Here is a 5,350-nt window from a genome sequence, read left to right as displayed (position 1 = left end):
TTTACATGTGTTTTAGTCGTAAACTCGCGTTGTCAGACGTATACATGGCAGACATTTTGTGTAGGGATAACATTGCATGTAAATTGTCTGTATTATTTGTTGATCTCTAGTTTTATGGCGGCTGACGCTGACAAAACGACTCCCATCTGAACTGCAATCGCCCGTTACCGACCTCTCGACTACGATTTTTAGGATTGATGGTTGATCTTTAGTTATATTACATCTCAACTTGTAAGCGGAGGGTCAATATAAGTCTTTTTTTCTTTGCTGTTCCCGATTGTTAAGAACGTCGGTGAAACAAACGACCACAATATTTGAACCGAGGAGTAACTACTATGGTTTCGAACAATTAGAAATTCGGCTTTAGTTAACACGTGAAAACGGTTTTTTTCCTGTATAGCCTAGCAAATAATTTCAACGTATTTATTATACATAATCCACGCGGTGGGTTTGTGACCTCTTCGCTCTAAAACAAAATTAGACCAAAGCTTAATACTCATATCGGTGGTATCAGACAACTCTTTCCATAACTTCCTTTCTGTAATGTCGTGATTAGCATCGCACTTTCCTATTCTTACTAAATTATTATTTCCTTCAATCTCAAACTGTAATTTTGTTTGTACTCAACATTAATTAAGGACAGTTTTATGTTCCGCACTAGGCCAAAAAGAAAGTTGAAGAAAAACATGCCGGGCCCAATCACGCCCCGGGCAATTAATGCCCCTCGGCATCCAATAAAACAGAGGCACGTATAAATCCGGACGAGTGGATAGTTTCCGTATAATCCGAGCATTATCGCCCGCCTTTGTTATCCTTGGGAAACGTCTAAAAAATGAACGAGTTTTAGTGTAGAAATTGGATACTCCTGTATCCAATTCATAGTTATAGACGGTGACCAAATTGTATTATGTATGTGGTTTTTGGTCAAGACAGAGAGATATTATAATTAGTATGTATGTAGTATTAATTTTATTTTTAGGCAAGTTCCCTAACGGATATTAATAGAGTAAATTATCGTTTATTGGAAGAAGAAAAACTTGAGAACACGAAACCCTTATTTATAGTTTTACCATGTTAATTGTTCGACCATTTTTGAAGTATTTTGTTGTAGTCGCGATCGTATACCTACTCGAGAATACGAGATTCAGAATAGGTAACGTATTTAAATAATTGATTATATTCTAGTGTGTCACTAGTAAATACAACCAGACCACCTTTAATACATTCACATTTTTTACAACGTATCGGCAAAATAATTTCTAGAATGCTTATTTTCAGTTCAGGGCCCTGATGGCACACTTCACACATGGAACTCTAAAAAGTTGGTCTCTTGTTTGCATTATACCACCACCCAATGTCTGAATGTAGCAATATACCACAGCGGTCTAAGCGCTAAGCTTTTAACTTACAGATTTTTTGGCAGAGTTCTCAGTTTTCCAGTCTCATAATTTTCTCCACGGTGACATAGCGTTTCGGGCGACTCTGTTAGGAAGTTTAAAAGAGTCTGTCACGCGATACGTATCAAGCTATCGAGTGAGTAGGTAGTTGGGGAAATACAACGAGATTGGTTGACCGCAGCCACAGAGGATGCTCGTGTCTATTTATTTGTCAATTTAAGTTTATAGTGCAAACTCCTACCAAGCGCAGTCAAAGGCATAAAGTCATAAATAAATAAAATATTAGGCGACAGTGTTACAAAATAAACCTAAAATGTTAGCTCAATTAAGTAGGACAATAATTCTTATGAATGCGTTACGAGTGCGTTCTCTATCGAAAGCTACTTACCGTAGTTTTAATAAATATTATAATATTAATACTTATGCCTATTAATAATAATTCGACCCCTAGTGCCCTAATTCACTCAAGGTCAATTTTTACTGCATAAACGAAAGAACCAATATTTGTTTAAACATTTTCTTGAGTTTGTAATACCTAACCTACACCTAAGACCTAGTAAATGACTAGGTTAACTACTTTGCCACCTAGAAAATTCCATCTCAAAGAATCTTGTTTAAAATAAAATCAAGTCATTTCCAAGATATTGGCACCTTTCCATCTTTACGAGTAATATTATGCAGTTCCTGACATACATTTACTATCGTGTGCACTGAGATAGAAAGTGATACTCAATATCTAATCAAATTCAGCCAGGTTCACTAGAAAAGCCTGTTTTGTTGCCATGATAATTAAACATACCTTTTATCTAATTGTCATATAGACAAATAGTCAAACTAGTAATTGTAAGCAACTGCAGAAAAAGAGTAAGAGTTTAAGATGGATAAAAACATCTAATACGTAGCTATTAATCTAAGAGCTTAAAATTGATATAAATTACAAGGATTCGCGTTAAAATCCGACCGGATCCGTTCTGGCTGCTCTTATAGATAGCCGGCCTCATCTCTTTTACTTACACCATTTAATTTTAGTCTGCGCCAGTGGGATTACACTTCAATAAACGGCCAAGCTGGATGGCCCTCTGGCTTTCGGACTGCTCCTAACATCCTAAGATGTGACCTATTCGCATTAAGAAGCGTGAATGAAGAATCTTTGTTATCGCACACGGGCTCTTTTTGAACAAAATATCACTCTGAACTGACACCATTACATTACTTAACTAAGTACCTACATCAACCGGACCAACCCGTGTTAGGGCCCCCCCACATCTAGTGTCATTTGAGCGTCGGCGTCTACAACTGTATGGCCGCGCTCGACGCAACGTCCACGCAACGTCGACGCAACTGCGCAGCAACGTCATTTTCCATAGCGCTGACCAGACGCCGACAAGACGCCGACGCTCGAAAGACGCTAGATGTGGGGGGGGCCTTACGTGTTACCTTTACCTACAACTCAATTTTCTTACAGGTCGTAAACGCGGAAGCAACTGAAATGAACGTTGCGCTCCCATGCTAGGTATGAGAGTGCCATTGTGTGGTAACCTCCAGTCATGGTATAATAATATACTCCGCCTGGTACTCTCTTCCCATCTTTTCTAGGTCACCTGACTGACACAAGCCTACGTCATCATGCGACAGCGCTATGTGATAATATGCGACAGCGCTATATGATAATATGCGACAGCGCTATATACTTATATATATATAGCGGCCATGTTATTGTGACGTAGGCCTGTGTCACGCTGGGAAGAGAAGACCATGTTTTATTAGACTATGCCTCCAGTTGTTGTTTTTTTTTTTTTTTTTAATGCTTTTTGGTGAGGGTCCATCGCTAGGAGTACGGGCGGCCGATTGCCTTTAAGTTCGTATTATTTATTAAATGATTTTAAATTATCTATTATGTATTCAGTATACCTTAAAAAAGAGTTGAGGGCTTCTTCTTTTTCCGTAAGTTTGTTTATATTCAGCGGGTCTATGTTGTACTTGGTGCATATGGTATCGTGGATCGTTCTTGCGTAAAGGAACCTTGGGCAAGTTTTAATAAGGTGATCAATTGTTTGCTGTGTGACATCGTCGCAGGGACACGCGTCATTGTCAATTTTGTGAAAACGTTTTAGATAGAATTTGGTATATCCGTGACCGGTTAGAATTTGTGTCAACTGAAATGTGATAGTTGTATGTTTGCGTAACAAGTATATATCGTCCAATGTGGGTAGCCAGTTTTTTACGTGTTTACCTGTTCTGCTCTCTATATATGTTTTATTATGGAGTGTGTGCAAATTTTTCTTCATTTGGGCTTTATGGTGCGAGAGTGGGAAATGAACATAATCCGGTTGCTTATGGAGTGCGGCCGCATGCTTGGCTGCGATATCCGCTCTCTCATTGCCATCGAGGCCAGCATGCGCCTTAATCCAACAGAATTGGATCTCCGTCTCCCCAGACTCCCTGATGTTGTTTATTATTTTGTGAACAGCATTTATATTCCGGTTAGTACTGCTCCGGTTAGACAGTTCCATCAGGACTGCTTTGGAGTCTGAGAAGATGGTGACCTTCCTCAGTTTCTGGATGTAACATCTTAGACATGCCTGTTCGACAGCCAGGCACTCCGCCTGAAATACGGTGCAGCTACTGTTGTATTAGATGGTCCATTTAGTAGATACCTAAATGATATCTGCCTTAAGATGTCAAGCATCGATTTTATACAGTGCGACTTTTGTAGGTTAGTGCAATTATCTATTCTGTGCCCGCCGCACGTAGCCATCATGTTCCATTTCCATTATTTATGTCTATGGAAAAGTCATACCAAACATGCCTTTCGTATTATTCCGCTCGTTCACTGCCCGAGATTATCCATCTAAATTCTGTCTTATTACGCAATAAAAATGCCACAATGAATGAAGCTATGTTGCCGCCGGTATACTTTTATCCGAAGTGTTTTGAGAATTTTAATATGAGGATACTTTTTCTCCGGACCTTTCGAGCCGCAATTCATTCTTTATTCATGATTCCGAGATTAATGTATTAATCTTGATAAAAAAAGTCATTTCAAGTTATGACAATAAGATTCAATGTAGATTGGGTACAAAATAAATAAGTCATCCTAAGTACGTAAACTAAGTTAAACAGGATACGAAGTAAAGTATAAGTTCAGGGTCTCAAGTTTGCCTAAGATGCAAGAATAAAATACTATTACACTTGCCAGCAAACGAGAATTTAGCTTCTTTTCTCTGCATTTATAATATGACCAAACTTGAGGAAACTTTCTTAATTAGATTCGTCTTAACGGAAAGTTAATGTAAAATACAGCCGACTTTTGCTCTCTTAATGTCACGTAGGTTCGCCAACATCTATAACTCAAAACTCTTTGAATGCACTCGAGTGGAAAACTTGAATTCTCGTTATTTTACGGGTCACTTAAATTCTGTTCCCGAATGTGCACTTTGTTAGGTACCGTTTCTGTGGAAATCACGTTCCTTTACTGCTGTGGAGAAAGACTTTTTCTTTCCCCTCGTACCTGTTTCACCTGTCTATTTTTGTGCTAGTTTCTTGCACATAATTTAATGCACGGCTCACATTTTAAAGAAAATGAAAGTTATAAAATATATATTAAAGGAAAAAATTGAAAAAATTACGCGTTTAATATAAAATTTGGAATATCGCTCGCAGACGTATCTGCTTGTTTAAAATTTTAAAATAGTACCTAATACTATAAAAATAATGCATTATAACTATTATAAGCAAATATTTACAAGACAGTAAACTTATTGATTCACTTCGCTTTTGTATAAAATACAGGATGTCCCAAGGCTATGGGACATCAAGGGAAAGTACCTTAAATATCGTAGATAGGATATTTTTCTGAAAGAAGACATTATTTTAATTTAAAAAACAATTTAAACTGCATTCATAGATTTTTAAATAATTACATGGTTGAACCGGGAATCGAACCCGCTACA

This window comes from Cydia fagiglandana, chromosome 7, assembly GCF_963556715.1.
Source record: "Cydia fagiglandana chromosome 7, ilCydFagi1.1, whole genome shotgun sequence".
NCBI classification, from domain to species: domain Eukaryota; kingdom Metazoa; phylum Arthropoda; class Insecta; order Lepidoptera; family Tortricidae; genus Cydia; species Cydia fagiglandana.
The sequence above is the reverse complement of the archived record's forward strand: the minus strand, read 5'-3'. Positions refer to the sequence as shown.